Below are 14,117 nucleotides of genomic sequence, written 5' to 3'. Positions count from 1 at the left end.
ATGCAGAATACTTAAGAGACGTAGGTTCGATCCCTGGGTTGGGAAGATCCCCCGGAGAAGGAAATGGCAACCCAATCCAGTATTCTTGCCTGGAGAATTCCATGGACAGAGGAGGATGGCAGGCTACAGTCCATAGGGTCACAAAGAGTTGGACTCAGCATGCACACACCCTTGCATTGCAGGACATATTCTTTACCACTGGGCCACCAGGGAGGTCCGCACACTGCTTTGAAAGGAGAGGTGGCAATCAGTTCTCAACCCTTCTCCCTGTGATCTAAGAAAACCTGTGTACCTGATTAATTGGATACCTCAAAATACTTAAGATGATTTTCTGAAACTGAGACTCCCTGAGCCTCTGGGTTGTGGCCTGGGACACTCTCCTGATCAACAGGCAGACCAACTACAGCTTCCTAAGGAGATCCCTGACCTCAGACAAGTCTGCTCTAGCCCCACTGAGGTTGTAGCTCCCAAGCTTGGAGTGAGTTAAAGGTGGCTCTCAAGAACTGAAAGTCTTGTACCCTCCAGGGAGAAAAGCCCAACAATGTGAGTTCGGACTTGTAAGGTTACCCCAGAGCACCCCAGGAACCCACTGGACCTGGAGGAGGGAAGGGATCCAGCTGGGGTGAGGTCTCAAACTACCTTGCTTCCCAAGACAGACTTCCTTAGAATTGGGGCTAACCTGGAGCAGGGATTCCTAAGGAGTCCCCAGACACTTCTGAACAGAGGACAAAGGGTACCATTGTTTAGGACACAAGAGTTTACCTATAAATTTACCTATAAATTTCACAAGGCTAATAAATGCCACCTGGAAATTCTGGAACAATCATTTATTGAATCAACTCACAGAGTGTAATTGTTCTTTTATATTATAAATGCCCTTGCAGTGTTTCTCAAAATATTGTGAGAGGATCCCTGACATCAGAGTAACTTGTGGGTGCTTGTTAAAGATATAGATTCCTAAGCCCCGCCCCAGATTCCTGAATCTAACCCTGGAGACTGAAGTACAGCCCATCAACTGAATTTTTAAGGAGAAGCCCAGTTGACTCAGGTGACGCATATCAAGACAGGAGAATTATTATATCTACACAGTCCATCAGAAATATATGGATTAGGGGTTAGGATATTTTCCCCCTAATGTTTAAGTACCATAAAAATGAAAACAATGTTTGTGATAAGTTCTTAAGAACCATGCCAGTATTTTCTATCCACGTATAATAAGCACCATTATTAAAATGTGATTACGAGCAAAAAATTATTAGGTAAAATATCAACCCTGCTTCTCAAAAACACTGCGTTTATTTTGTCACCAAAAGTAATTATGCTATTAAAGGAATTTATAGTTTTTTTAAGTATCAGTCACTTGGCTGCAGGAACTTAATAAGCTGTTCCACTCCTCCTATAGCCATTTAGTCATCAAAAGTTTAGTGATAAGCCTTTTTAAAATTATTATTATTTTAAAGTATAAATTGTGAACCATTGCACCTAGTGATTAGGCTGAATATGAATTTATATTCGAGTGATAAATTCTTAAAAATATGTTTCATTAGAATTACTAAGGCAGTCAGAGCTAGTAGATTAAATAGCCTCTGTAGTAACATTCTGTTTACTTCTATTAAGATTTTTTTGGGGGGGTGCAAAACAGTTCCGTTTTAATTCATTCTCTCAGAAGCAAAAGGAAACAGTTTCTGATATACATGCTACTGCAAAGCAGTAAACCAGTGTTGCATGGTTATCCATGGTTATGTGACAAGCTCTACATTTCTTTTCTACAGGGATTTTTTTTTTTCCTCCTTATATACTCCCCCTTTCCAAACCATGCCTATAATTATTTCACAAAATACAGTTTGCCATTTCTGAAGAATCAAGCACTCCTTCTCTCCCTTACCAAAAATCACATGTTCAGGCTGAACTGTGAATGAAAATGGACCTGAGAGGAGGCTTTGTCTGTAGCATGTTGTTTCTACTAAGGGTTGCCCCCTACCCATGTTCCACCCTAGAGCTCCCAGTGAAGTATACATACTATGTTTTAACAGATGGGCTGGCTGGCGGCTGCTGGGCTATAAAACACGAACTGGGAATCTGCTTGGAGTGGTATTGAATTGAATGCTCATAAAGTTCATGGACATACACTGACCCAGACAGACTAGGCAGATCCAGACATGCTCACACACACACTCATCATACACCCCACAGATCAGATGACGTTCAAGGCAGTTTCCCCCTCCATATCTCTTTCATTTGCTTATCAGTTATATACACACACATATAAATACACACATATATAAGCACATCTACATATGCATGGATAGCTATACATCTCAATGTTTTTATACATTCTCAAGGATCAAAATATCCTCCAATTCTGTCCCTAAGTCTTTACCTAGTACTCTCAGTAAGCTCTCTCTCATTCATGTTAAATAAGAATTACAAGAAGACAATTCTATTTAGTCCACACATAATATAAATTACATGTATGTAACCACCCTCGAAAACAAAACAAAAACAGCTGCTTTTACCCCTTATCAACCAGAGGGGGGAAAAAAATCTTTCCCAGTCTGAGTCACAAACATGAAGTGTCAGGTTTAACCTTGAATCCTCTGTTGTCAGTTCCTGTCACAACTTCATCACTTAAACATACAGGAGCTCAAACAAACACCAACCGACCAGCCTGGTGGTCGTTTTCACAGTCTTTTGGATTCCCCGAGGCCTCCCAGCATTGGGACGGACAGCAGCTACCCTCTGCCCTAACGAAGTCCTTCGGGCACACTTTGCATAAGGATGCAGAGGTCCGAGCACCTCACGAGGGATGTGGATTCAAGTGCTAATGGGAAGTAATTACTTTACAAAGTTTTATATCTGCGCTGTCAATTCCCTTTAATAACTGCAAAGCACCAAAGCCGCTGCTACAGAACCTGACTGGTACTAAAGTTCTCTGACCCCTAAAGACCCACCCGAGCCGGATGATCACTGGCATCAGGCACAGGGCTACCTCTTCCCGCCGACTCCGGCACGTGTTAATTTTTTAGGAACCCATCTTCAAGCTTCTAGGAACTACTGTTCGCACGCCACTGGACACGAAGACAGCCCCTAGCGCGCGTGTCACCGCTGTAGAGGGCCAGGGGACGCGTCCTCGGACCCCATCTAATGATGGCAATTACAACACACCAAGTTTTCGCCAACGCAGAGCCGTGTCCTGGGCCGATTTGGGAAGCTTTGAAACAAGAAGTTCGGGAGTGGGGGGGTGCTGGCAAGGAGCGAATACCGCCAAGCCCTGACCTCCCAACAAGCCGATACGCTCGCACGGACAGATCGACGCGCGCCAGGACGCGTCCAGTACCCCACCCCCCACCCCCGCGCCCCCCAGTCGCCGAAAGACGCAAGGGGAGCCACTCTCCTTGCGCGCGGCCACTCACCCTCGTAGCCGAGTCCTGATCGCAAACCGACGCCCCTGCTGCGAGTCCTGAATCCCAAGTTGCCCCGAACCGGCGACAGCCCTGGCCGACCGGGGCACATTAGCTCCGGAAGGCACCTCGGAGGGAGCACGACAAGCCCAATGGTAGCCCCGGCTCAGCAGCTGCCCGGAGCGCGCCGACAATTCACGGACCTGCTCTGAGAATGAGGCGGACAGCCGTGTAGAGGCAACCCGGCTCCGGAGGTAGGCGGGGCCAGGAGGCGGGCGGGGCGGAGTCAGCCCGGGGCCAGCCCCGCAGGGCGGGGCGCCCTTCCAACCGTGACTGGTGGTGCCTGCAGCCAATCGCAACTGCGTCAGGGCCCGGGGCGGCAGAGGGCGTTGCTGAGCGCCTGGCTCCGCCCCGCCTCCGCCGTCCAATCGCCCGCAGCTGAGGGCTGGCTGGGCTACGCGCCCGCGGCGGGGAAATTGGCAAAGGTGTGGAGCCGACACTGCGGGCTGGCGCTTTGGGGGCGGCCGCGGCTGGACCCCGACGCCTCGGAAGGGAAGTGGTGGCCCCGGAGGGCCCTTGTGGGCCTGGGGCCGCCTGGAAACACCTTGAGTCGGCGCGCTGTGGAGCCGGAAGCCCGAGCGCCCCGCGGGCCGAGACTGGATGGACACCGTCCATCCCTGGCGCCCGCAGGAGGTGCGGAACTTGGCGTTCCCAAAGGGGGTCAGCAGGAGGAAACTGAGGCCCAAAGATGATGAAGCCCGGGCTGGATCACGGAGCCACGGGTGGACATCCGGGATGAGAACTGCGAGCTCCGGGTTTTCTGAAAAGGTTCTGACTAAGGTCTGATGTTATCTCCGAAATAAATCTCCAACTCCACCAACCCCGCCGAGAGTTCACGACACCGTCCCTCCTCACCCCGACCCTCCAAACTACCCGCAGCAGGGACTTTACAGGTGCCTAGGCTCCCTTCCCGAGGCTCCCTGGCACCTGCACAGGGCCCCGGGGCGAAAGGAAGGCTTGGGGCGCTCGATAGTGGGGCTGTCTGGCGGGATGACCTCCGCAGAGGTGGCTCCCCCTGCCGCTGTCCGTAGGGTCTGCTGGATGGACCAGGAGCGTCCCATCTTGGCGAGCAGGAACGCCGCAGAAAGAACCCCGCCTGTCTCAGACTGCGCACTCTCGCCCCCTCTCCTTTGGAAGTCCCTGGTCCTAGTTAGACACCTTCGTAGTGCCTGGACTTGGGGGCATTCTGAGCTCGCTGGGTCAATCCGTGGCTGAGTGGCCTCGAAGGAAGGCTTTGTGGGCTCTGTCCTCCCTGGACAGCCAGGTCACTGTTGCTCATTTTCTCCGCGGATCAGCTTTTCAGCCAGGTTTTAAGTCTTTGCAGAGCTGGGGGTGTCAAGAGTCACAAAGCAGAGCTGGGTGCTGCTTTCCAGTCTGAGGCCTAGAATGTTAGCAAGCCCTTGACTGTAAGCTGTTCGTGGGGAGCGACCTCTGTATGCATTCCACAGGTAGACACCCAACCCATGTTAGTGAAATGAAGATTTGCATGGCAGGACGGGAGTCAAGCTCCCTGGCACCCTGACACTCACCTCCATCACTGACTGTTGTCTCCCACACATCCCATAAGTCCTAAAGGTTGTAGTCTCTCAGTATAGTTAACTATTCAGGATATCACACATGAGGGAGTACAGACCTCATGAGGTGTTATTTCAGTGGCTCCCTAGTCCCCTATACGAGTTCGATCCCTGGGTTGGAAAGATCCCCTGGAGAAGGGAATGGCTACCCACTCCAGCATTCTGGCCTGGAGAATTCCATGGACTTATAGTTCTTGGGGTCGCAAAGAGTCTGACAGGACTGAGTGACTTTCATTGACCCTCATAAGGACCTGCATCATAAGTAGCTCACCTCTCAAGAGCAGGTTCTGATGAGGGTCATTGGCAAGAAGGAAGGAAAAGGCCTGTGGCTGAAAAACAGTGAAACGGCCCCTCTAGCAGGGAAGGCTGCACTCTGAAGGGAGCTATGTGCTTGGACTGAGTTTCAAATTGTGTCACCTCATCTCCCCATCTCAGTGGGGAAAGCAGGCTGTCAGGGGGGCAAGAAAATCAGGGTCTGGACAGTCCTTAGTAGGCCCTGAAAGATTGATTGTGCTAAGTCACTTCTGACTCTTTGTAACCCTGTGGACTGTAGCCTGCCAGGCTTCTCTGTCCATGGGATTCTCCAGGCAAAAGTTCTGGAGTGGGTTGCCATTTCTTCCTCCAGGGGATCTTCCCAACCCAGGGATGGAACCCATGTCTCTATGTCTCCTGCATTGGCAGGCAGGTTCTTTACCACTAGGCACCACCTGGGAAGCCCTGAAATATAAATTAGTCATGCAGACATTGTGCATATTTAAGCCCTTCCTCCCTGGTGGCTAAGACAGTAAAGAATCCGCCTGCAGTGCAGGAGACCTGGGTTTGATCCTTGGGTTGGGAAGATTCCCCTGGAGAAGGGAATGGCTACCCATTCCAGTGTACTGACCTGGAGAATTTCATGGACAGAGGAGCCTGGCAGGCTACAGTCCATGTGGTAACAAAGAGCGGGACATGACTGAGCGATTTTCACTTTTTCACTTTCATCTAATGAACCAAAAGACTGGTACAGGCAAGGAAGACCATTCCATCCAGTTCCAACAGTTGTTTAGCATGCTGTGGAGAATGGCCTTTTCCCACAAGGAATTAGATGTAGACCATGTGAATGGAATATATACTAGGTCTGTCTATACTAAGGTCAGGATGGGAGCTACAGGAAAAATGTCTCTTCCTGGATTTTTTTTTCAACTCCTGGATGACTGGAGAAAAAGTTTTCTACCAGTGTTTATCATATTAACACCCTGTGAAGGTTTTGCACAGGTGCTAATATTATTTTTTTTTTAAATCACCTTGGTAGTAGGAGCCAAACATTGGCTGTTGACTACACTTGATATAGTATTTATGTTAGATAATGAAAAAAGGAAATAGGAAATGTCTTTTCATGAAATAAGTTACAACTAAACAAGTAACTTCCATGTTCCAATTTCCAAGCTTTTCTGTTTGTTTGTTTCACAGAGACCTTCCTATCCATGAATTCATAGACAAGCAATGGTCTTGTTTTCCCTTATAGGATGGATGACATTGGAAGGAGCAGAGCAGATTACATTCATATTTCCATGCCATGTTCTGTTGTAATTGGCACTTGACAGGAGCTTATCAATCAGGCATGCTGCTGCTGCTGCTGCTAAGTCGCTTCAGTCGTGTCCGACTCTGTGCGACCCCATAGATGGCAGCTCACCAGGCTCCCCTGTCCCTGGGATTCTCCAGGCAAGAACACTGAAGTGGGTTGCCATTTCCTTCTCCAACGCATCAAAGTGAAAAGTGAAAGTGAAGCCGCTCAGTCGTGTCCGACCCTCAGCAACCGCATGGACTGCAGCCCTCCAGGCTCCTCCGTCCATGGGATTTTCCAGGCAAGAGTACTAGAGTGGGGTGCCATTGCCTTCTCCGTTATCAATCAGGCACAGACTTACTCTATTCGTTGCCAGTCCCCCTAATGATCTCTTGAGTTGGGATCATCCCCATATTCTATTAATACAAAGGAAAAGTAAACCTATTACTTGTCTAAGAACTCATTATGGTCCTATTTGTATGAAACAAACAAAACAAAACAAAACCATGGGAATCTGAACTTGGAAATCTCTTGTTTAGTTCTTCCTGTTTCACCGAAAGAAATATTCTCTCTCTCAAAGGAATGAGGAAGTTTATGGAATGGCTTGGAAGATTGAGAAGGGAAGAATGAGAAGATTGAGGTGGGACCATGGAAGCAGGGCTGGTCCCTTTGTGGATGGTGAGCAAATTTGCCTACAGGCACTCTCACCCACCTCTGACACAGAAAGAATATTTTGGGACCTCCTAAATTTCAATAGGGTGTGACTGATAGGAGCACTGGGTTCTAGTCTGAGTGACTGCTGTGGTGAGTGCTCCTGGCAGTCACTTAACCTCTGTTTACCCTTGCTTCCTTGATCGTAAAACAGCAGTGGCTGAATCCACTGTATTTATCTACTTAAGGCGGACACCATGCCTATGGTGACACAGCACTGTAAATGTACCAGCTGCTGAAAAGGAGAACAAGACAACGTTGAAATGGGAAAATAGTGTGGTCTGAACAATTCCCTTTTACAATAGCAATTTCTATTCATTTTAATCTCATTGGATTACTGTTCTTCCATGGAAATGAGGGCAAAGGGCCCTCACAGTCCTTTCCCTCACAGTCCTTTCAAAACTTTCATGTTTTGAAAGTTTTACTTACTGAATAGTATTTTTCCCCTTTCCTATGTCTACCACCTCTTTCAACATATATTCAACTTAGAAACTTATTCAGAATTTGAACAGGTTGAGCAAAGAAATGCAGTCAGAAGTAGCAGATTCTAAATACTAGCTAGGCTATGAGTTCATTTTGAGACCTTCGACAAACCATTAAAATTTCCCATACCTTGGTTTCCTGTCTATGAAACTACAGTGATACTTCTGATTAATATCAATGAGGTAGGAAAGATAACAAATGATAAGGCACTTTGAAATATTGTAGTGCAGACCACGAAATATCATGGAGATGTTTTTGGCACACTAAAGTATGGTGTTAGTTTGTACACCACAACTGGGAGATATTTTTGTAACACAGAGAATTCTGGTACAGTATCTATGGCCAGGGTGATACCACCCAAAAAACAATGATGTCTCATTGCATTTAAATGACAGTGCCACTGTTCCATATGAGAGTATATTGCCACAGACACAATTAAGTAAAAATGTGATAGCAGAAATGGGTGGGGAAGGGAAAAGCCTCTATTCCATAGAAATGTGGAATTTGTTCATACATACCCCAGGAGAAAAAACTACATTGAACTTCTTAAAAATGAATGCCACTGAGTGAGCACAAGTCTGATGAAAGACAATAATGATCATGGAAAAATGGCCTGACATAAAAATTAAACAAGTTGGTCTAGAAAAAATAGTCCTAATTTTAAAATTTTCATAACAGAATTAGTAAAACCAAGGAATTAGACTGTGGGGAAGGGAGGACCGTGTGTTCAGGAAGGAAAAATGGACTCCTAACATAAGTAAAATTTAAGAACAGTAAGGCTACTAAGAAACAGGGCAAAGAATATGGGCTCTGGATTTTCTTTCCACTGCTTCCTCACTTTGAGACCTTGGATAAGTAGTAGTCTCTTGGAAACAGCTGGAGTGGGGGTGGAAGGTGATAAGCTTTTTCTTACTGGTTTGTTATGAGTCTCAAACTCTGAGCACAGGGCCAGGCTGATTAGTTGGCCCTCTTGTTGTTCAGTTGCTAAGTTGTGTCTGACTCTTTGTGACCTCATGGACTCTAGGATGCCAGGCTCGTTTGTCCTCCACTATCTCCCAGAGTCTGCTCAAATTCATGTCAATTGAGTCAGTAATACTATCTAGCCATCTCATCTTCTGCCAGCCCCCTTCTCCTTTTGCCTTCATTCATTCCAGCATCAGAGTCTTTTCCAATGAATTGGCTCTTTACATCAGGTAGCAAAAGTATTGGAGTTTCAGCTTCACCATTAGTGCTTCCAATGAATATTCAGGGTTGATGATGTTCAGGTTGATATTAAGCTATGACAAATCTAGACAGCATATTAAAAAGCAGAGACATCACTTTGCTGACAAAAGTGCTTATAGTCAGAACTATGGTTTTTCCAGTAGTCATGTACGGATGTGAGAATTGGACCATAAAGAAGGCTGAGTGCCGAAGAATTGATGCTTTCAAACGGTGGTGCTGGAGAAGACTCTTGAGAGTCCCTTGGACTGCAAGGAAATCCAACCAATTATTGGGTCCTCTACCAATAATAATAACCTCTAATATTTATTGAGCAACACTTAGTGCTGTGCACTGTTCTGAGCCTTTTCATCTAATGACACTTAATCCCTGCAACTACCTTATGATTCACTGCCATCTCTTCCTCAGTTTCTATCTATATAGACGGACTATTCTAGGAATAGTATCCTGCTATGCAGTGAAAATCAAAATCTTCTTTTTATAGGTACTGGCGATATTCCAAAAAATTTATTTTTCTATAGGCAACCTCTTTCTTGAACATACTAAGAAAGAAAATAACATTTAAAACTTCCATTGTCTTGCTTTCATATGGAGTGGGCTAATACCGCCTTTCCTGGTGTCTAGAAAATGAGGTTACCGTGAGTACTCTGTGGCACATATGTTACAACAAAGCAAATGAGGGATTCAGAGTTCAGCACAAAAAGGGCCATAGAAAATAAGTGCTTCAAAACTCCAAATCAATTTCCAGGTCTTAGTTTGTAAGCTCCTAGAAGATTTGGGCTTCTAAACGGTGTGCTCATCATCTGGGTTTTGGTTTAATGGAAGTTAGTTCCCCTGAGGCAACCATATTGGAATCCTAACTGGCTGGCCAAAGAAGGAAAAAAATGGATGATCCCTTAAAAATGAATTCTATCATTAGTTATTATGAATACCCCAAATTATGAAAAATTCACATATAAGTATGCCAGGGAAAAGTAGCCGTGAGCTATAATACACACAATCATTTATTACCCAAGAGAATTTAGGTGCTAATGTGGATGGTATTGCATCTGTGAAATTCTGGAACTCACAAAGGTTTCCAAGATATAAAGCCAAATAAAACATAATACAGAGGGAAACGATTTTGATTATGTAACATTTATATATAGCATTTCATTTCACATTTTCAAATTGCTTTTCAGTCATTGGTTTATTCTTCACAGCACACCTGGGGAATACATCCGTGCTGTTATCTGCTGTTCACAGCTGAGGCAGCTGAGACTGAAAGAGGCAAAGCATTTTGTCCAAGAACACAACAGGGGCAGGGTGACAAATCACACATCCATTCAATCACGAGTCTATTCAGCACCTACTCTTGGCAAGGCACCACGGTCTGTGGTGTACAGAGGTGGATACTGTGTACAAGGCCCCGGCATTGCAGGCGCTTTCGATCTGCTGGAGCAAAAAGTGGTTGGTGGATTATGTCTTCCAGAATGATCTAGACGGCAAGGGTTTAGAGGAGGACGAGGTGAGTCTCCCAAGATTCCAGGAGATAATGGGATTTGAGACCCTTGAGAGATGGGTAGAATTTTGGAAAACAGAGGCCAAGAGTGATGGGAGTGGCAGAGAGACACAAAGATGGGCAAATTCAAGATGTATTAGAGAATGTTTGACTGCAGCAGGGCAGTGGAGGAGAAAGGGCTGGAGAGTGGAAAGGAACAGATTTTCCAGGGCGCTGAATTCCCAGTTAAATATAAAGATTTTAGCCTGTGGGTGGTGGGCACTGGACTCATCTCTGACTTCTCCCATTCACTCATTATTCTAACATGTACTGAGTGCTATTATTTTGTGCTTAGTCTCCAGATAGTTTCCCCATACATCAGCTTTTCTAACCTTCACAGCATTCCAGCAGGATACAAGTTATTATTCTCCCTTAAGTGGATGAAAAAATGATCATGTAGGTAATGACAGTTGAGGAATTTGAAAGGAGTACTCTTCACTTCCTCATGGGTATGTACTTATGGGAAGAATAAGTACAGGTTCCGGACAGTGTACTCAAGATACCCAGCTAATAGTATGCCCCTCTCTCTAGCTCATTGTCTTTCTAGAAACAAAAATACATAGGAGAGAAATAAAGTTAATTTCTTAACATGTAAGTGATTCTATGTCTAAAGTTAGCTCCAGGTTAAAAGAAAGACAAAGGGTATTTCCTCCTATTTTCTCTGCCCTACAATTAACAAATGCCTGCATTTTTATAACTTTAGTCTTATAAGTGTCTTTTGGTCAATTTGATCTAATTCCTTCCCTTTAGCATGTAACCTAACCCATTTATCTTAGTGCCCTGTAAGGTCTCCATTTCAGCTTGAATTTTGCCCATTAAGAAATAAGCTTTTTTTTCTCTCCAGATACAGGCTACTAATTAGCATTTTTACTGTTTAATTATCAGGACTAAAATACAAGTGAGAGAAGAATGACTGTTAACCCAAAAATATTTAGAAAGGAAACAGATTGCTTACTTAAATCTTTCTATAAAGGAGTAAAGCAGTACTATAAGGAGGTGGGTGGATGTTTAGGTGACATAAAAATTTAAAGTGAAAAATTTCAGCATACGTTAAGTAGGGTGATTTTTTTTTTTAATCAATTTGGTTTTGTGGCAGAGTTTTCTTTGAAAATGCCTACCCGTGATCAGTCAGGGAAGTCTTCCTTTAGGTCAAATATCTGCCACAAATGACAGGCCAACTTTAACTGTCTGCCTGAAAACGAATAGGAACCACTAAAACGGGATATTTTAAAATTCTAGGTGCAGTACACAACATTCTCCTGTTTCTCAACCCTCTAGTGCCTTGTTTGGCTTTGCCCAGAGTATATTTTATGACCAAGTCATAGATTCATGAGTAAATAGTTGAGTGTTTCTTCATGTTTGGTGTATGTGTGTGTCTTTAAGAAGTTGAAAGAAAGTAAAACTAACAGGTAAGAATGACTACATTTCATCTCAGATCTTAAGATCGAAGGATCCCCTGTGAAAGATAAGGAAAACAGGCACTAGACCAGAAAATTGTACCTGATTTCTCCTACCTTAAAATGCATGACTTTCCCCTCTGATTTCAAGGAAAGCAATGGGCTGGATTGTGGTGGCCTGTGTTTCACTGAGGAACACAATGAAACTAATTCACAGCATCTTGACTTCTAGATCCACAAAGCAGGGATGGTTACCTTGACATATGGAGGAAACAGGACTTTGAAAGACTCAGAGGAAATCAGACAGCTTATTGTAACCATTTGCATCTCTTTACAGAGGAAAAATCCACAGTGTGTATGTCTGGGGATTTTTCCATGTTGATGGAAGTGTTCAGAGTACCAAGTGAATCCCATTGAAGGTATGTATTAGCATTAATTTCTCCTAACTATTGAAATGAAGCCTACCTGGCTCTTTCTTCCCTTAAGATGTTCAGCAAAAATGCTGAGACTCTCAAAGCTTATTGGGGTAGACACCTGCTGGAATTAACCTTATTTAAAAAACAATAACTGCATAATAGATAATTTCCCCAACCAACAGGCTTCCTGTACAGAGGCTCTTTTCACAAGAGCTTCTGAATTCTGGTGAAGTCTAATGGGGTATCACAGGTAAGAAAATGTGTGAGAAGCTGAATGACATTTCAACCTGATGTCTGCTGGTGAAGGCAAGTCCAGGAGTCCCCAGGAAACCAGTATGTCAGCTGACCAAACCTTAGGAGTCTCTGTGGGGAGGATGTTGGTCTAGTCCTGACTCAAGAATCCAAGGTCATTGAGTTGCAGCAACCCTGTAAGCCTCTCAAGGAACTCTTGGTAACCTCCACAGTAAGCACTACAATATTATCCGCAGATAAAAGTACTCAGTAAGTTTAGTTGTTAGCAAGTGGTAAGCTTAATCAATATAGACAATTTCCCCTGTGAATAAAACCAAAACCCTCAGAAGGCACAAAGAGGAAAGAGCATGGTCAAATGTCAAGGGGCCCCAGATAAGTCACGCTTGCGTAGGATTCCTGGTTCAGATCAGCTGTGGCTGGCGTGAGGACACAAATTCAAGTTCAGAATCACAGAAACCATTCAGTTGTAAATGAACTGGAATATGTAATTGGACCTGGCCCTTTAAAAGTTTGTGGCTCTTTTAAAGTAAAATGGAAAAAAAAAAAAAAAAAGGAAAACCATGTCTGTTCTCTGACCCCCTTTTCCAAGAAGCTGAAAATATGGTGTCATTGAGTCTTTAGTTGTGGGTTATCATCCTTATGAGACTTGTCTGATTCCAAGATTGGAGGCTCTTCCTCTGCCTCCCCATTTTTGCCCACCCACAACTTGAGATAGATCTCAAAGTCTCATTTTGACCATATATTCTTCCAGTTACATGGTGGAAATGAGGAGAAGCTAAATATAGCCACGTGATAACTATCAGCAAAAACAACTTCAAGTTTAACGTCAACAGTGAGTATGTAGCATCAGCTTGAAGACTTGTGTGAACATGTACAAATATTTCCTAAGAATATTTTTCAGAAAAGTGTATTTATAGATACAATCTCTAATTGCATTGTGAATGATAAACAACAAGGTTGGCAAACTCTATTTCAGGACTGTTTTATATATTTATTTGCTACCATTATTAGCTCTTTCTTTGTGACTGCAAATTATATCTGCTTATTAATATTGGTGGAAAGAGGGAATTGCTGTACTTTAGTGCTGGGAAAGGATTTTTCTGGTTGACAATGAAGGTTGCAGAAAGTCTTGTTTAAGAGTTTGTTTTGGTATTTGTCTCATCTTAAAAGGCTGTGACTGGGACTTCGTATCTATCTAATAAGCATGCATGTTACATTTTTATGTTTGCTGAGTGCCTTATAGTCTTCATTAGTCTACACAATACCCTTGAGGGTGGGTCAGTATTACTGCCTCCAGTTTACAGTTGAGAAAATTTGTGACACTCAGGGATTATGTGATTTGTACAAGGTCACCCAGCATGCTAGCCTAGCTAGTAAAAGATAACATCAAAGCTCTTTCCAAATAAAACGTGCCTTATGAATGTTAGGTAGTATTAATGGGCATGATCCCAGGATGAGTGAAATACACTCCAGGAGTAAAGTGCTATACATGCTCTATGAAATTAATTCTTTTTAACCA

The 14,117-nt window shown here is 44.2% G+C and overlaps 1 protein-coding gene across 1 annotated transcript in view; it reads right to left on the bottom strand.

Annotated features, from left to right (window-relative positions):
- MARCHF3 (membrane associated ring-CH-type finger 3) overlaps nucleotides 1-3,645 on the bottom strand; it is a 156,385-nt gene extending 152,740 nt beyond the window's left edge. Inside the window, exon 1 of the mRNA XM_005887401.2 lies at nucleotides 3,414-3,645. The gene's annotated coding sequence lies outside the window, so the exon portion shown is untranslated. The remainder of the gene's footprint in view (nucleotides 1-3,413) is intronic.
- Nucleotides 3,646-14,117: the final 10,472 nt, after the last annotated feature.

Source organism: Bos mutus, chromosome 7, assembly GCF_027580195.1.
Source record: "Bos mutus isolate GX-2022 chromosome 7, NWIPB_WYAK_1.1, whole genome shotgun sequence".
Taxonomy (NCBI): domain Eukaryota; kingdom Metazoa; phylum Chordata; class Mammalia; order Artiodactyla; family Bovidae; genus Bos; species Bos mutus.
This window is presented reverse-complemented; position numbering and strand designations above follow the sequence as displayed.